Source organism: Ptychodera flava, chromosome 13 (assembly GCF_041260155.1).
Source record: "Ptychodera flava strain L36383 chromosome 13, AS_Pfla_20210202, whole genome shotgun sequence".
In the NCBI taxonomy this organism is placed as follows: Eukaryota; Metazoa; Hemichordata; class Enteropneusta; family Ptychoderidae; genus Ptychodera; species Ptychodera flava.
Window position 1 is genome coordinate 40,641,931 of NC_091940.1, and position 18,815 is coordinate 40,660,745.

Here is an 18,815-nt window from a genome sequence, read left to right on the forward strand (position 1 = left end):
TGACGCCAGTGGCAACAATACATTTCGAGTTTGCAACATGTGTGCGGCACTTCCTGTTATCGTCCTATTGTGCGATGTTTATCTGTGAGGCAATGGTGTGAAAAATACATAAGACGGACACAACACAATTCTTTACCCACAAAGAGACATGACAGAGAAAAGGCACCGTGAAGTTCCAGCAAGATTATCATGCATAATGCACGGGAAAGAAATGCTTGTGCTAAAACAAATCTGGATGAAGAAGAAATCGTCGGGTCAAAAACAAAACAGAAAAAATACTCACCGCATTCCCAACCTCAGAAGCTTCTTCGAATACGCAAGTGGATGCACCACAGTCACTTCTCACACAATCGTGATTCGCTACGTATGCTAAACGTTTTGGCCCTCTGAAACTATTTTGTTCGCGAAGTGGAGATTTAATGCCACGCTTCACATGCTCTCCGTATGTTTTCACGGGAGTTTTCAGCATGGTCAATGTCTACTGAGTACATGAATACAGAGTACGATGGTGACTATCGCATATTGAAAACACATGCATTTGTCTTGGTTTTTCAGAATGAATATTCAAGTAGGTCAGGGGTCATATTTAAATTTGGTGCTCCGCCTGTCCTGATGTGTCATCACAGTGGAATGCAGTGGTAGTCACCAGACCCTCGTCGCTTCGCGACTCGGCGCTCGTCGCTCCGCGACTCGCCATGTCCTACCGCCAGCGGCGCACTTTGCACTGGCGAAGCGACGAGGTCTGGAAGCGAGACTAGGGCCCGGTATACTAGCAAACACACGTGGACACTTCGCTATCACACCGCTGGCTGACGTTAGCAACACCAGCTTAGATTTTCAACAACAAAATCTTTATTGAAAATAAAACTTGAAAATAAATAATAGTCCTTGTTTTCACACAAAAATAAAGCGGTAAATGTCAACAAAAAGAATCAAATGCAATCACGCTATAACGGGGCACCGCCAAATGACAGCCGAACCAACCTGTGGCGCGGATCTCGAGTCACGTGACGGAATTTTCCCAGCGCGGGGTAAATTCAGTGAGAGAATTTGAGCAAGGGCCGAACGTTTCCCAAAACGCACCCTACGGCAATTTGCTACAAAAATCCTCGCACAAAATGAACAAAAACTAGTGTGAGAGGGTCTGACTCACGTCTCCCTTCTAATTTTGGAACAGTGAGAGCTCACTTGCTCTGATGGAAAACTTTTGTTTGATCTCACGCGTGTTTGGGCAGCCGCGTCACTACGGACTGGCTTTCCCGTGGTTGCGTGAGAAAAATCAAAGCCGTACGATCGCACTGCAACGTACAAAAAATATGACTTATCCCGAAACCTCCGTCCTCTCCTCCTTCTTGGGAGAGAAAAGGCTCGCTGGGGAAGTCAAAAACTAAAAATTTTTACGGCGATCACTCCCTAAACCCAAGGGCAGTGGGCCGCGGCACGGTGGACGAGTCTAACTCTGAATCGCCTCGTGCAAAATTAGAAAAAGTGGCTAGCACCCCACGTCTGGTTCGGAGCTTTTGCTCGCAGCGCCAGTGAAGTGATAGCCGGGTGTGAATATATGTACTCACCGTGGTGAAGCAAGATGTACTCTCCAGAACAGGAATAATACGTCTGTTCAGACAGTCTAGGTATCTGGCTTCTCAGTGAGCGAGTATATATATATAATATCGGAGCTTGTAGCTGCGTGATGCGTATAGTATGGCTGTAGTCGTCGATCAGGCGTGTTCCGATGCGGAGATCACATGGTCCCAGGACGCTGACTCTGCGGGGGGTCGGCAGTATCCCCTAGCAACCAACAGGGGCAGTTGGGGGCGCTGTTCACACTACAATACAACATTATTGAAAGTCATTTAGCAGTTTTACTTCAGCCAATTCCGACTTTGCATATTTAATGAACTTTCCTAATTAGGGATATATATCTGAATTAACTTGATTGTAGTTGTTGAAACTTGCTATGGGTACATCAAATATACTGTGATATAATATTATTGAAAGTCAAAAGACATTTTACTTTGACAAATTCCTAATTTACATATTAAATGAATTTCCATAATTAGGGATATATATCTGAATTGACCTGATCAAAATGATGGAACTTGCTACATGTATTGGAGATACTATGATACAACATTATTGAAAATCATTAAGCATTTTTACTTCAGCCAATTCCTAATTTACATATTTAATGAACTTTGCTAATTAGGGATATATATCTGAATTGACTGGACCAAAGTTGATGAAACTTGCTATATACATTAAAGATACTATGATACAACATTATTGAAAGTCATTAAGCATTTTTCCTTCAACCAATTCCTAATTTGCATTTTCAATGATCTTTTCTATTTAGGGATATATACTGGGATTTACTTGATCAAAGTTGGCAAAACATGCTGTTTACATTGATGATTATACCAGGTTAAAAAATTATTAAAAGTCATGTCACATTTTCATGTCAGCTAATTTATAATTTGCATATCTAATGAGCTTTCACAGTTTGGCATATATGGCTTGAAGGACTTGGCTAAAGGTAATTACACTTGCTATATAAAGTGGTGGTACAATGACAGCAGTCAAAGAAGGTATTTTTATTAGTCCCCACGGACACCGTCCGGGGGGACTTATAGGTTTGGTCATGTCCGTGCGTGTGTGCGTCCGTGCGTCCGTGCGTGCGTCCGTGCGTGCGTCCGTCCGTTCACGCAGATATCTCAGAGATGCAAGAAGCGATTTCATTCAAACTTGGTACAAGGATTACTTCATATGTCATACAGATGCACGTCGATTTGTTTTGTGATACGATCCAATATGGCCGCCAGGCGGCCATTTTATTACGATTTTTTCATGTACAGAGCCATAACTCAGACATGTTTCAACCGATTTTATTCAAAGTTGGTACAATGACATTGACCAATGTCATAGATATGCACGTCATTTTGTTTTGTGATACGATCCAATATGGCCGCCAGGCGGCCATTTTATTACGATTTTTTCATGTACAGAGCCATAACTCAGACATGTTTCAACCGATTTTATTCAAAGTTGGTACAAGGACATTGACCAATGTCATAGATATGCACGTCATTTTGTTTTGTGATACGATCCAATATGGCCGCCAGGCGGCCATTTTATTACGATTTTTTCATGTACAGAGCCAGATCTCAGACGTGTTGCAACCGATTTTATTCAAAGTTGGTACAAGGACATTGACCAATGTCATAGATATGCACGTCAATTTGTTTTGTGATACAATCCAATATGGCCGCCAGGCGGCCATTTTATTACGATTTTTTCATGTACAGAGCCATAACTCAGACATGTTTCAACCAATTTTATTCAAAGTTGGTACAAGGACATTGACCAATGTCATAGATATGCATGTCGATTTGTTTTGTGATACGATCCAATATGGCCGCCAGGCGGCCATTTTATTACAATATTTTCATATACAGTGCCATAACTCAGACATGTTTTAACCGATTTTATTCAAAGTTGGTACAAGGACATTGACCAATGTCATAGATATGCATGTCAATTTGTTTTGTGATACAATCCAATATGGCTGCTGTAGGCCATTTTATTACGATTTTTTTTTATATATGCAGGGGCATAACTCAGGCAAATCTCAACAGATTTTATTCAAAGTTGGTACAAGGACATTGACCTATGTCTTACATATGTACGTCAATTTGTTATGTGATACGATCCAATATGGCCGCTAGGCAGCCATTTTATTACGATATTTTCATGTACAGAGCAATAACTCAGACATGTTTCAACGGATTTTATCAAAGTTGGTACAAGGAGATTGACTAATGTCATACATATGCATGTCAATTTGTTATGTGATACGATCCAATATGGCTGCCTTGCGGCCATTTTATTACGATTTTTCCTGTCGAGGGCCATAATACTCTAAGGCATATCTTAACCGATTTTATTCAAAGTTGGTACAAGGACATTAACCTATGTCTACATATGTATGTCAATTTGTTTCTTGATATGATCCAATATGGCTGCATGGCAGCCATTTTGTTACAATTTTTTCGTGTCCTTAGCCAAAACTTGGGCATGTCTCAATTAATGAAGAGGACTCTATCCTCTTAGGACATGTAATCAAAGTACCCATTAATAAGTGGGGACTGTGTCATCAACGATGACTTGTTCTAGCTAATTACGTATTTGTATACTTCATGATCTTTTAGAGTTAATCGGCGGTGAATTTTGTTCATTATGTTGATCATAATACTTTCAATGAAGTTGCAAACATGTGCCAAAGGTTCAAATTTACACATAACTGCAATAATAATGAAACACGTGAGCATTTTAAGTTCATATCTGGTTAAATGTCAGGTTTTAATGCTGTGTCTTTCTCTTTGTGTATTAATTTTGTTACTGTTTGCTTCTTTTCTGTACTTTTTAACTATGGATGATTTTTAGCTACTATAGACTATAGTCTATAGAAGCTATTGGGATGGGTATCCGTCCGGCGTCCGTCGTCAGTCTGTATGTATGTATGTATGTATGTATGTCCGTTTGTGAGGCGTCCGTCCACTCAAATATCTTGAGAACCGCTGTACTTACTGATTTGATATTTGTTGTGTAGATGAAAAATATGATTTTGAGAAACTATTTTTTTTAATTTTTTGATATTGTTGAAAATAGGCAAATTAATGCCAAAAAAGGTGTTTTTGGTAAAAAATCTTCTTCTTCATAACCGCTGGTCAGACAGCTTTGTTATTTGGTATACAGGTCCGTAGGGGTAACCCAACTTAGATTTGTTCAAATTGTGATGAAATATGCAAATGTGTATTTTTAAGGAATTTTTTTGTCATTTTTGGTCAAAATTTGACTTACATTGTATGTAATTCTTGTACTGTATAAACCCTATCAATTCACCCAGAAAAAAATAATTAATATGATTTTAAATAATTGAAAAATCATCAAATTGGAAATCATCAAAGCCAAAATAATTTTAGTGTAGAATTATCAGAAAGTTCAACTTTTTTTGACAGTTCATAGTGAAATGCTTACCATCTTGGCGGATTAAAACATGTAAAGGCAACTTTCCTGAATCCCAACTTTGACATATTCTGAACCGTCATTTATTGTGCCCTGTATGTTATCTAAAAGAAATTGCTCAAAATAGTCAATAGAGATAGAGATAGAGAAAGTCCTAATTTCCATTTATGGTTGACTTGGTAAGGATAAAATAAAATTACTTTTTGAGGAAAAAAATAGAGTGGTCAATTAAAAGAGTGGTCAAAGTGATAGGGTTTTTATGGTAAAGCTGGGCTGTAAGATTCCTCATGTGCTATTTATAGCAATTATGCAATCTGTGTAAACAGTGCAATGAAAGTTACATGATTCCTTATAATGCTTTTGATGACCTTGAACTTCTTAAGTTTCAAACATTTGTCTCTTCAGTGTGCTTTCTCTGAGTATGTACAGTCTCAACTTATTCAACAGAACTCACTTACAATGTTAATCAAAGATATCCACCTTCTTCATCAGTACATGTCACAAAAGGTTATTCTCTACATAACACAGCAGAGCTCTGTCAACTGTTGAGTTGCTTGTTCTTTCAAAACCGCTGGTCAGACAGCTTTAATATTTGGTTTACAAGTCCCTAGGATGACCTAAGTGAGATAATTTCCTACAGTCAGGAAATATTTAATTTTGTATCCATGTCTATAGTAGCTTCAGGGACTTTGGCCCTATGTTTTAATAATTTGTCTGAAATATAACCTAATAATAAAAAAGTCAAATGATGTGTCAAAATGATTGTCAATGTATCGAAGATAATTTGTGTCGTTAAAATCGAAAGAGCAATGCAATGTTTATTGTTATTGCATACGTGTTTTGCTCCTATCACGACCGACATTGGCATACAGCCGACAACTATTCCACAGCCAGCTGTTCTATATCAGGACTTAGATTTTAACATTGGTCGCTTCATCGACAACGTCAGGTTTTCATTGCTGCCATGAATTTGAATTTTGAATTTTTGTTTGTGCAGAGTTTTCTGAAGGAAAAGAGAAATGTTTTCTTGAAAACTTTCCTGCCATATGTAAAACACACCCTGAGACTGCATGTAATGCTGCCTGGTAATAACTCACATGGAAAATTATACTCTTTCGTTGCTGAAATATATTTTTAGCTCACATTTGGTATACCAATGTGAGGTTATCGTATAAGCTGAAGTCGGTGGCGTCTGTATGTATGTGTGTACGTATGTATGTATGTACGTATGTACAGTATGTCCGTCAACATCAAAAACACGCCAACAGCTGCATGTTTCAGCTTGGTATTGGATGTGTGGATGTATCCAAGGCTATAGATGGGATTTGTTCAAATGAAGTCTGCATTGCCAAAATTATGAACCACTGTTTTGATTGCTTTGAAAATTAGTGTGCAAGTACCTTAGGTGGACCTCATACAGTTTTTATGTATATTGTGAAGATATCTTGAATTTTGTATTTTTGCTGAATTTTTTTGATGATTTTTCTAATTTTAAGTAAATATTCTTCTTCTCTGAAACCGCCAGCCCAAAGGCTCTCAAATTTGGGTTGGATGTTTTCAAGGGCGTTACTCTTCTAATTTGTTGAAATTATACGAAATTATGAAAATTACTATTTTAGGGCAATTTTGTCATTTTTGGTCAAAAAATCTTAAAAAGTATTTTCTTCTTGAAGCCCTTGGACAGACAAATTTTATATTTGGTACACAGATGTCCAGAGATGACAATTGTTAGATATGTGGAAATTGTCCTGAAATATACAAATTTGTATTTTTAAGACAATTTTGTCATTTTTGGTCAAGAAAACTTGTTCTCAAAATTACTTGTCTGATAGCTTTGTAATTTGGTATAAAAGTCCCAAGGGATGTTACTAAATAAATTTCTGCTCAAAGTGCTGGGAAATCCCCAAATTTTTATATTTTAGGTAATTTTCTCAGCTTGTGACCTTAAATGACCTACACCAACCCAGGATATGTTGTGAGACAGTTTTGAAGGCTGTGAACATAATTTTGTCATATTTGGTATCAATTTGTAGGAAAATTTGATCCAGAAAACAAAGTTGAGATGTATTTATTCATTGCGGACCAATTTTTGCAACTTTTCCATGTAAGACACGCAAGAACTGATTAGAAATTTTGATCCAGGATAATTCCAGATGTCGTAATCACGCCCACAGTGGAAGGCATTACACTATCTGTAACTAATTTGTGCTGTGTACATTCAAATGATAGCACTCATAGCAGTAATTAAAAAATCCATAAAGGTTGTAAATACATTTTCTGCCATCTGGCCAAGGGGTGGAACATTTGATATTCAGGAGGGGGTAGAGTCTAGAAGATTGATGAGGTAGCATTACCTTTTTACCAGATCCCTTACACATTTTTCCCCCACTCCTTCCTTTTCTTTTTATCAAGCCTTCTCTGGCTATTTTTGTTGTTGACACTAGCTTATGTATTTAGGATCTGCTTGTCTCATTGCTATAGAAGTTGATATACATGTTCCTAAAGATGACCTCCAGTACCTAACTTGGAGAGCTTATTTGCTTTTGTCATTCTTGTTTTTCTTGTTTTAATATTTCTTGAATGGACCAATTCAAACCGAATGTGAGCACATCGTGTCCTTGACGGTATTTTTTAACCTTTTGGAATGGTTTGGACTTGTGTAATAAAATTATTCAGCAGGTTTATTGTTACAATCAGTGCCATTATTCTTCGGTGGGGCAAGTTGGTAATTACCTACCAATTTAGCTAGGGATATTGCAATATACCAAGGGAACTCCTAAGCCAAACTCTGTTTTCCTATCTGGAGCGGCAAGATGAGATCTAAACAAACACAGCGGGTAATGAGATTTTACAGCCAGCAATGGTGATCTGATAACTGGGATGAACCATTTTCATGTAGGTTCATTAAAAGGGGACTGGATTGGGGAATGAAAACTACAAGGAATAAAACACGATCCTAAGAGATCATATCGTGCCTTGTCTTCTTTTTGATATATATTGCACATAACTAGGTTTGAAAAAGCTGCATGAAGTAACATCATTACAAAACATGGTATTTTGTACAAAAGTTTGAGATCACCCCATGTACATTAATCTTTCAAAAGCTGGTCTTTACTGTGTGGTTCACAGGAGTCTAATTCAAAAGCAATCAGCGACTCAAAAAAAGTCAACTTTACAGTCTGTCTTGAAAGCTCCATCGAAATTCGAGACAAGATGACAAAATTGTACGAAGCTACATGAAGTTGAAACTATGATAAATATCGCTCAGAGAATAAATGCACCACAGACGGCACTTCAGCATGTCATCGCCCATCTCATTCTCAGTACCATTGCCCAAAACATCCTGGAAGGCCACAATCAAAAAGTTTGACATGACCTGCACAACTAGTTGCTTAATTTTTTGTGGGTGAAGAAACCTTTGATAGCAGCTAGTAAAATATTGACAAAATGCTTTTTTTTAGAATACTTGTACTGTACAAAACCAGCCGGCAATCAGAACAGTGTTCAACATACTACGCGATGAACTGAGCCACACATACAAAATCACTACTAAAGTTCCCTCTGACCAGCTAAATTACTGAAACATAAAGCAGACAGTGGAGTACATTATGGTTCATCCCGGTATCAGATCACCATTGGTGGCTGTAAAATTTGTTACCCGCTGTGTTTGTTTAGATTTCATCTTGCCGCTCCAGATAGGAAAACAGAGTTTGGCTTAGGAAGTTCCCTTGGTATATTGCAATATCCCTAGCTAAATTGGTAGGTAATTACCAACTTGCCCCACCGAAGAATAATGGCCTTAAAGTTTAGAAGACAATCGACATGTCTAGCATGCCTGACTAAAAAAGTAATGTGACGGACAATTCTATTGGCTACTGCAATAGTTGACTACTCAGTGACCTTTCTATCCATCAATGAAAACGTGCATACCTAACTGCCCACCCTCATTAGTTTATTTAAAATGGCCAGTCGCAAGGTCAAACTTTACTGTACGATTTTAGTTGTCCAATTATGAAACAAGTAACAGTTCTCTTTATTTGTGAGCAGCTAAGCTTCAGCAATGATGCATTGTTGTTTGTTTTTTGTCTTATTTCATTATTTTTTTTATGGTGGAGGGTAGGTGTAAGTTTTATGATGTGAACTTGATCTGGTAGGATCGAGCTAGAATGGCAGGAGCGTGGTATAGAGATGCGATATGCGCATGGATGATGACTCATAGGATATGACTCCAGTAGATTAGAAAGCATGAATAAGGGAGGGGCAGGCGTGGGTGGTGTTAGGTCTGGGTAAATATAGTGAGTGGTAAGGCGAATCAAGATGCTGTGGCCTGTATGAATCAGTAGTCTTGACTTTGGTCTCAATGCCTATTTCCTGCTTTAACCATGATTATAGCAAAGCCATAATCACCCATTAATAGGTGTACATGTTAGCATCGGCAAAGTTGAAATATCTGTGGAGACCCTTGGATGATATGGCAGGGGCATGTGTTATGTGATAGATAATGAATGAGTTTGGGTAACTATGGGTTATGACACGAAGTAGTGTAGTCCTGAGTGTTTAACGTAGCTTGCGGGTAACGCGAATATTCGTACTGCGCATCGTATCTGCGCACGCGTACGAACGTTCTTTCCGCGAGCCATCTTTCCGGCAGTGGTCTTTTTGTCGCGATATAGCATACAATTACCTTGCGGTGCGACTTTCAATCTGGTTTGTCAAAACAGTTCACACCAAGATAGCAAACTCTGTGTAACAGGCCCGTTTTAAGCGTGACAAATGTGGGATTATTTGCTGTATTTAAGTGAACTAAACTTTATTTAATACCTATTAAAAAAGTTTCGAATATATCAAACTAAACAGGGATCTGTTGCTAGAGGGCGCTTCAGTGTAGCATTTTTTGTATTAAAAATGCCATATCGTAAAAAATTGTGCGGTGACCCCCATTTTTTTCGTTTGATTCGAAATCTATATATTGTTGGGCTTAATTTACGAGAGTTTACAGAAAACGTAGATTTCAGATCATGACATTTGTAATTAAAATATCAAAATTTGGCCAAACTTTGCTCTTTTTATAAAAGCACTATTCATGGAAACGTTGTTATATTTTCTGATATTTTTAAAGTAGATCACAAAACAAATATATTACAATAGGGGGACTTGTGTTGTATAAAATCTGTCAAATGTTTTTACTTTATTTCAGTTTTATTATTCAATGACACTAGTTAATCGAATAATACAACATTTTAACCAATTTCAGCTAAATCTTTTCGCGGGACAATATAGAGGGCGCCATAGCTCCAAAATTTGCATGGGGACCTTTTTTTTTATTTTGCTATTTAACATATCTACCCCAGCTTGACATCTGTACAAAGTTTCAGAAAAATCCTGATTTCATTTTTTCTTACCAGCAAGCCACCTTAACCCATAATCAACCTAATGTATCACTCTGCCTAAACTATAGACTCAAACAGGTGACAGCCTCAAACTCTCTATATATTGAAGCTATTTTTCTTTCTTTGAATCACAGATCTTTTTCTCTGAACAATTTGTCATCAACACATTTGTCACAAGAACTTACTCTATACATACCTCCGTTGAGCTCTATCAGCTGATAGGTGGCTTGTTTTAAAATTCTGACACGATGATAAATTAACCTAGGATATTACCAAACATTTCTCTTTTATTTAGAAAATGAAGGTGTACCATCGTGATATTAAATCAGCCAACGTGCTACTCAGTGGTTCATGGTGGCCGTATTTGGGAGATACTGGACTCACCAGAGAGACAGCCATGAAAAAAAACACATCTCTCACAGACAGGTAAGCTTTAACTGAAGAAGGAATCTTTGACAGTATATTTGTTTGGTGTTGTTGATATTTACCAATGGTTATTAGTCCCCACAGACACCGTCGTGGGGGACTTATAGGTTTGGTCATGTCCATGCGTGCGCCCGTCTGTGCATCCGAGCAAGCATTTGTCCCCTCCGTACAAGCAGATATCTCAGAGATGCTTTGAGTGACTTCATTCAAACTTAGTACAGGATTACTTCATATGTCATACATATGCACGTTGATTTGTTTTGTGATATGATCCAATATGTATCAACATGTATCAACATGTATTCAAAGTTGCAGTGTTCTCCACGGCGCCTTTTAAATGGGCGGTGTGCCCACTTTTATTTCACGGCCGCCCAGATAAAATCTATGCCGCCCAGTTTAATTTTTGGCCGCCCATGCTTTTGAAACCCACCGTCAGCCTTTGTTCTGGGGTGGCGGGTTTTGTTTACAGCAAGTGTTTTTATGCCTTGCTTTTGTTTGTTTCTGTATTTAATTTCAATGAAGTGTTAATTTAAATCAATAAGGCACATTTTGCTGTTGTTGTATGTGTGAATTTGTCATTTTAGTACCTCGTCAAGATATGTCATGACGATCATAGCGGAAGAAAGACCGTGAGAGAAGCTCGACCGACTTGTCAACCCATTCACACAATAAACTGTGTGGTCGCATCAAGATCTAAGTGTTGTCTCGATTGATTTTGCCGAATTTCCCCCAAGAAAGTACTTACATTCTTTTAACACCCTCAAATTCAGGGTTCTCCCCAGCCCAAAACAGCGTCGCGGCCCGCGACGCTATCGTTCAACCCCTTGACTCCACCGACCCATCCAAAGAAATTGTAAAGGACAGAAAAATTGATATACAACCATAGTCAAAAGACAGCAAAAGTCAGCGACGATTTCCGCTCTTAATTGACGAAATATTTTGAAATCAAACTGATTACACATTCCCTAGATAGAGAAGTGGCAATTTGGTGAAATTTCTGTTTGACTCACATCTTGAAATAAAAAGTAAACGTGGAACGAAGACATCATGTATGCTGCCGATCAACAGCGTATACGCGTAGCATAGCTTATAGGGAACTGTCTGTCACCGCACCGGCATTCGTTGGCTGCACGTAAAAGCAACTCAACTTTCCAAGATCAAACGGTCAGTATCTTGTGAAAACAGCAACATAGCAATGAAAATTGTTATAGTCAGCGGTAAAAACTCTTAACAGATGGAGCGTTAATTGCTTTAAACAAATGAAAATGCACAGTGAAGAGAATAAAATCCCAGATCGCGTGCATGAATGAAAATATACTGTAAACAATGGCGGATATGACATCAGAGTGGGACTCTTCTATTTTGGTACCGGGGGTGCGCAGGGTCAGAGAGCCCTGATAAACGTACTGAAAAACGAAGTATTTTCCTAGCGATGCTGTCACGGGAACTTGGATGTCTCATTGTTTTACATCTTTTAATAGTTTCTTTGATCTGAGCAGTTTTACCAACTGTAACGGTATATTTAGCTACTATAGACTATAGTCTATAGAAGCTATTGGGATGGGTATCCGTCCGGCGTCCGTCGTCAGTCTGTATGTATGTATGTATGTATGTATGTATGTATGTATGTATGTATGTATGTCCGTTTGTGAGGCGTCCGTCCACTCAAATATCTTGAGAACAGCAGTACTTACTGATTTGATATTTGTTGTGTAGATGAAAAATATGATTTTGAGAAACAAGTTTTTTTAATTTTTTGATATTGTTGAAAATAGGCAAATTAATGCCAAAAAAGGTGTTTTTGGTAAAAAATCTTCTTCTTCATAACCGCTGGTCAGACAGCTTTGTTATTTGGTATAGAGGTACCTAGGGATAACCCAACTTAGATTTGTTCAAATTGTGATGAAATATGCAAATGTGTATTTTTAAGGAATTTTTTTGTCATTTTTGGTCAAAATTTGACTAACATTGTATGTAATTCTTGTACTGTATAAACCCTATCAATTCACCCAGAAAAAAAAATTAATATGATTTTAAATAATTGAATTAATTAGGAAATCATCAAAGCCAAAATAATTTTCGTGTGGAATTATCAGAAAGTTCAACTTTTTTTGACAGTTCATAGTGAAATGCTTACCATCTTGGAGGATTAAAACATGTAAAGGCAACTTTCCTGAATCCCAACTTTGATATATTCTGAACCACCATTTATGTTATCTAAAAGAAATTGCTCATAATACCGGTAGTTTGTCATGATAGGGTGGTCAAATAAATAGAGATAGAGAAAGTTCTAATTTCCATTTATGGTTGACTTGGTAAGGATAAAATAAGATTACTTTTTGAGGTCAATTAAAAGAGTGGTCAAAGTGATAGGGTTTTTATGGTAAAGCTGGTCTGTAAGATCCCTCATGTGCTATTTATAGCAATTATGCAATCTGTGTAAACAGTGCAATGAAAGTGTAACATGATTCCTTATAATGCTTTTGATGACCTTGAACTTCTTAAGTTTCAAACATTTGTCTCTTCAGTGTGCTTTCTCTGAGTACGTACAGTCTCAACTTATTCAACAGAACTTACTTACAATGTTAATTTGAAAGTTAAAATGTGCTTTGTTAATAGGATGAAAATACTGATATTAAAAGATAACCAGCTCAAGATTCTTTATAACCTGACAGATATGCTGTTTTTTTATGACGTAAATCTTGATTTAAGCAAGTCTTGTTTACTTTAATTAGAATGTAATTAACTCTCGTTTATTTGCTATTATAGACTAATATAGTCTGATGAAATATGCAAATCTGTATTTTTAAGGAATTTTTTTCAATTTTTGGTCAGGCCATCCTGAAATGAGCTATCAAAGATATCCAGCCTCTTCATCAATACATGTGTCACAAAAGGTTATTCGCTACATAACACAGCAGAGCTCTGTCAACTGTTGGGTCGCTTGTTTTTTCAAAACCGCTGGTCAGACAGCTTTACTATTTGGTTTACAGGTGGCTAGGATGACCTTAGTGAGATAATTTCATACATTGTACAGTCAGGAAATACTTAATTTTGTATCCATGTCTATAGTAGCTTCAGGGACTTTGGCCCTATGTTTTACTCTCCTAACCTTTCTTTATTTGAGTTAAACAACGGTAGGAGCTTATGCAACTTAGTGAGGATGTACTAAATTTTGAAAAAATCAGATTGTCAATTTTTGGTGAATACAAACTATATGTAAATATTATGCAAACGATTATGTAAATATTATGCAAATGATTATGCAAATTAGCCACCGACTTAATTTTTAGCTCATATTTGGTTTTATATATAAATACCAAAAAGAGCTTATATGATGAGTCTAAGTGGCGTCTATGTCTGTATATTTGTGGGTATGTGCGGATGTATGTCCGTCACACACAAAGGCTCCCATACCGCCAAAGCTACCGTCTCAGTATTTGGTGTACAGGTAGATGTAGGGGTTGAGATGTGAATTTGTTCAAATGAACACATCAGTGTCAAAAATGTGCAAATGAGGTAAGAAAAAGCGAAATTCTGAAACAGGCTTGAAACAGGCTTACTCCCCTGACTTGAGTCATTTCCTGTCATTGTTTATGAACTGTTACATATTAACAGACCAGCTCAAACCATAGACAGTAGAGGGGAGGAAGACCGTCAGTAGAGGGGAGGAAGACCGTCTATGGTCAAACTAAGGGGGGCTATGCTATGCATGTTGCTAAAGTTGACCTCCAGTACCTAAAGTTTCAGACCTTAATTACTTTTTTCATTCTTGTTTTTCTGGTTTAAATATTTCTTGTTGTTTTTCTGGTTGTACTGTGCAGAAATCATTGTCATAACATCAACGTAGAATTTTCCTGCACTGAACAGATAGAAACAACATTTATTGTTGATCTTTGGTACCCATACTGGTATATACCAATTCTGATCAAATTTGAGCGACACCGTATAATTGCGGTATTTTTTTATTTGTGGAGAACACTGAAGTTGGTACTTATTATATACATATGTACGTCAATTTGTTTCACGATAAGATCCCATATGGCCACGTGATATGGCCAATATCAATATGGCCATATTGATATGTCTTTTTCAAGTCAAGATCCATAACTCAAGCATGTATCAACCGATTTTATTCAAAGTTGGTACAAGGACATTGACCTATGTCATACATATGTATGGTGATTTTTTAGATGGTAAGATCAAATATGGCTGCGTGGGCGGCTCTTATGTTACCATTTTTTCATATCTGCTGCCATAACTTAGATAACTATCAACAGTTTTTATTCAAAGTTGGTACAAGGACATTGACCTATGTCATAAATATGCATGTCAATTGGTTTTACAACCCAATGCAATATGGCTGCCTGGTGGCCATTTTGTCACAATTTTTTTCATGTACAGAGCCATAACTCAGACATGTTTCCGCCAGTATCATTCAAAGGACATTGAGATACGTCATACATATACACATCAATTTTCCACAACATGTAGCAGTATCATGTCAATTATTGAATTTTCATAATTGGGCTGATATGTCAAGAAATACCGGTACTGCATCAAATTTCATGAAACTTTGTACAGATGTTAAGCTCACATTGCTTTAAAAAGACATTTCTCAGTGTCATATTAAGTAATGTGTAATTGCATATATAATGAACTTTCCTGATGAGAGTGATATATCCACAAATACTGCGTCAATTTGATGAAAGTTGGTACAGATGTTGATCTCAGTGTTTTAAATACAATTCAATGACACTTAGCAATATTATTTAAATGCATTGCTAGTTTGCATCTACATATTAATTTTTGTTTTTAGGGCGAATGTCCAGAAGCACTGCATCAAACTTTATGAAATATGGTACCGGTGATAATCTGTCAGTGTTAGGATTGGATGCAAAAATGTTTGGCAGCATCATTGACTCATTTAATGACCTGTTGTAATTAGGATGGTGGCTACATTGGTTTTATGTTTTACCACCATGGAACTCATTCTCGGCCATTAACCCCCATCTGTATCGCAGTATTTTTAATCACAGACCTAATTAATGAAGAGGATTCTATCCTCTCTGAGGACTTGTAATTAAAGTACCCATTAACAAGTGGGGACTGTGTCATCAACAATGACTTGTTCATCTAATAGAGTGGTGACTGTTAAATGTTTTTCACTTTAAAGTTCTCTTTTAACTAGGCTCTCAACTTGGTGTGAGTGGAACTCCAGGATATCAGGATCCTGCTTTGTTTGAGAAACCTCCAGGTTACTATGATGATTATTGTGATATTTACAGTCTTGGAAAAGGTTGGTGTGGAAAACTTATCATTGCCTCCTGTAACTGATTCAATGTAATATGGTTTCAGGGATGACAACATTGAGATTGCTCAAATGATTTGCATACTTAATGTTTTGTAGCTTATTTGAATGTGTTTCGGTCAGAATTTCATCTCCTCTAAATACACTAATCCTATAGCTTTCAAGTTCGGGTTGAATTATCCCTGAGATATACTTTCTGATCAGTGAATTGTGATGAAATTCACTAAGTAAACAATCTTTTTTTACTTTCAGTGGTTGTTTCCTGTAAAAAGTATAACAAGAACTATCAATACAAGTGTCTCACTTTTCATTTTGCAGCACAGCACATTATCTCTTTGATATTTGAGAGAAAAAGAGATTAAGATGCATCTTGGCTTATCAGTTTTCACTTTACAGTAACAGTTAATTGACAATTTGAAGCTGTTGCTTTCTGATTGTAATTGTACAACTTAAAGTGTGAGTTACAAAGGGATTACTTTATTCATAATTTGATTTTCTTTACAGTTCTACTGGAGTTGTTGACCAATGTCTTGGCCCAAGAGATGGATGATGAGAATCAAGACTACATGCACAACAAATGGAAAGCTGATAAAGTTTTCAAAAATCCAGAGTTGTTGAGTTCAATTGCTGTTGAATCATCTGTGGTAAGTTTGAAAAATAACAATTTGTAAAAATCCAGAGAAAAATTTCCCTTGCCATTGTCAGGCCCAAACACATTAACCTATATACATCTGACAGCTAGTGGACAAAAAGTTTTAAACTTATCACATGCTGGGTAAAATAACAAAGCATATCAACAATCATAACCTCAAAATTTATAGTTTGATTTATATTTTTTTGTGTCGTCTGCTCCACACACACTGTGTTGCTCAGTCGCGCACAGAATTGAAACATCTAAGTCAGTTACTGTGACCAACTCTTTTGGGTTGGAAGCAGTGGCCGACTGGTTTTGTGTGAGGCTTAGCAGCTAGGCGATGTTGCCATGAGTGTGTGGAGGTTCGAATCACGTTTGAGTTATAATAATAGTAAAAATTTATATTTCTTTAACCTGAGTGGACAGTTCTGCTGGTGGATATTTACTTGTCCCCGAGTCTGTCTGATAGCTCAGTAAAAAGCTTTGTGCTTTTCCGATTACTATATGTGTGTGTACTGTGTCTGTGTGTCGTCTGCTCCACGCACACTGTGTTGCTCGGTCGCGCACAGAATTGAAACATCTAAGTCGGTTACTGTGACCAACTCTTTTTGGGTTGGAAGCGGTGGCTGACTGGTTTTGTGTGAGGCCTAGCAGCTAGGCGATGTTGCCGTGAGTGTGTGGGGGTTCAAATCCCGTTTGGGTTATAGTAAAAATTTATATTTCTTTAACCTGAGTGGACAGTTCTGCTGGTGGATATTTACTTGTCCCCCGAGTCTTTCTGATAGCTCAGTAAAAAGCTTTGTGCTTTTCCGGTTACCATATGTTTGTGTACTGTGTCTGTGTGTCGTCTGCTCCACACACTCTGTGTTGCTCGGTCGCGCACAGAATTGAAACATCTAAGTCGGTTACTGTGACCAACTCTTTTTTGGTTGGAAGCGGTGGCCGACTGGTTTTGTGTGAGGCCTAGCAGCTAGGCGATGTTGCCGTGAGTGTGTGGGGGTTTGAATCCCGTTTGGGTTATAGTAAAAATTTATATTTCTTTAACCTGAGTGGACAGTTCTGCTGGTGGATATTTACTTGTCCCCGAGTCTGTCTGATAGCTCAGTAAAAAGCTTCGTGCTTTTCCGATTACTATATGTGTGTGTACTGTGTCTGTGTGTTGTCTGCTCCACACACACTGTGTTGCTCGGTCGCGCACAGAATTGAAACATCTAAGTCGGTTACTGTGACCAACTCTTTTTTGGTTGGAAGTGGTGGCCGACTGGTTTTGTGTGAGGCCTAGCAGCTAGGCGATGTTGCCGTGAGTGTGTAGGGGTTCGAATCCTGTTTGGGTTATAGTAAAAATTTATATTTATTTGCAAATAAGGCAGCTTCAAGATTCTCTTTGATAGAAACTTGTGCATTGATGAGTTGTACATTTGAAATAATTTCATTCTGGAAAACAATGTTGCACACATCTTTATCAAGAATCATCAGAGGTAGGATTTAAATATGAAAGTCATATGTAAAGTAGATATGGTAATATCTTGTATTGAAAACAAGCTATCAACAGTGCTGCTATCCTCAACGCTTCTTCAAATAGTATGGTCCAGTATCAGCTCTTCCAGTAAACTGGATTCATAATCTTGGAATGAACTAATATTAAATTCATTATTCATTGAAATCAGGGATGGCCACAACTTGAAGAAAATGAGGTTGCTAAACAATTTGCCAAAGTTGTGATCTTATGTTTAAGGACAGCTCGTAAGAAGAAAGTCAAACTGCAAAACATCTGTGAGCAATTAGAGGTAAGTTATAGTATTCATGATTCTTTTCAGATATAAAATACATTGTTTGTTTTTAGTCCCCATGGACACCGTCCGGGGGGACTTATAGGTTTGGTCATGTCCGTGCGTGCGTGCGTCCGTCCGTCCGTCCGTTCAGGCAGATATCTCAGAGACGCCTGGAGCAATTTCATTCAAACTTGGTACAAGGATTACTCCTTATGTCAGGCATATGCACGTCAAATTGTTTTGCGATCCGACCAAATATG

The 18,815-nt window shown here is 37.5% G+C and overlaps 1 long non-coding RNA gene across 1 annotated transcript; it reads left to right on the top strand.

Annotated features, from left to right (window-relative positions):
- The first annotated feature begins 10,707 nt into the window (after window positions 1-10,707).
- Window positions 10,708-18,571, top strand: LOC139148787 (uncharacterized). The gene is made up of 4 exons (XR_011556016.1): window positions 10,708-10,838; window positions 16,030-16,137; window positions 16,654-16,793; window positions 18,451-18,571. It is a non-coding gene; the product is annotated as an uncharacterized lncRNA (long non-coding RNA).
- Window positions 18,572-18,815: the final 244 nt, after the last annotated feature.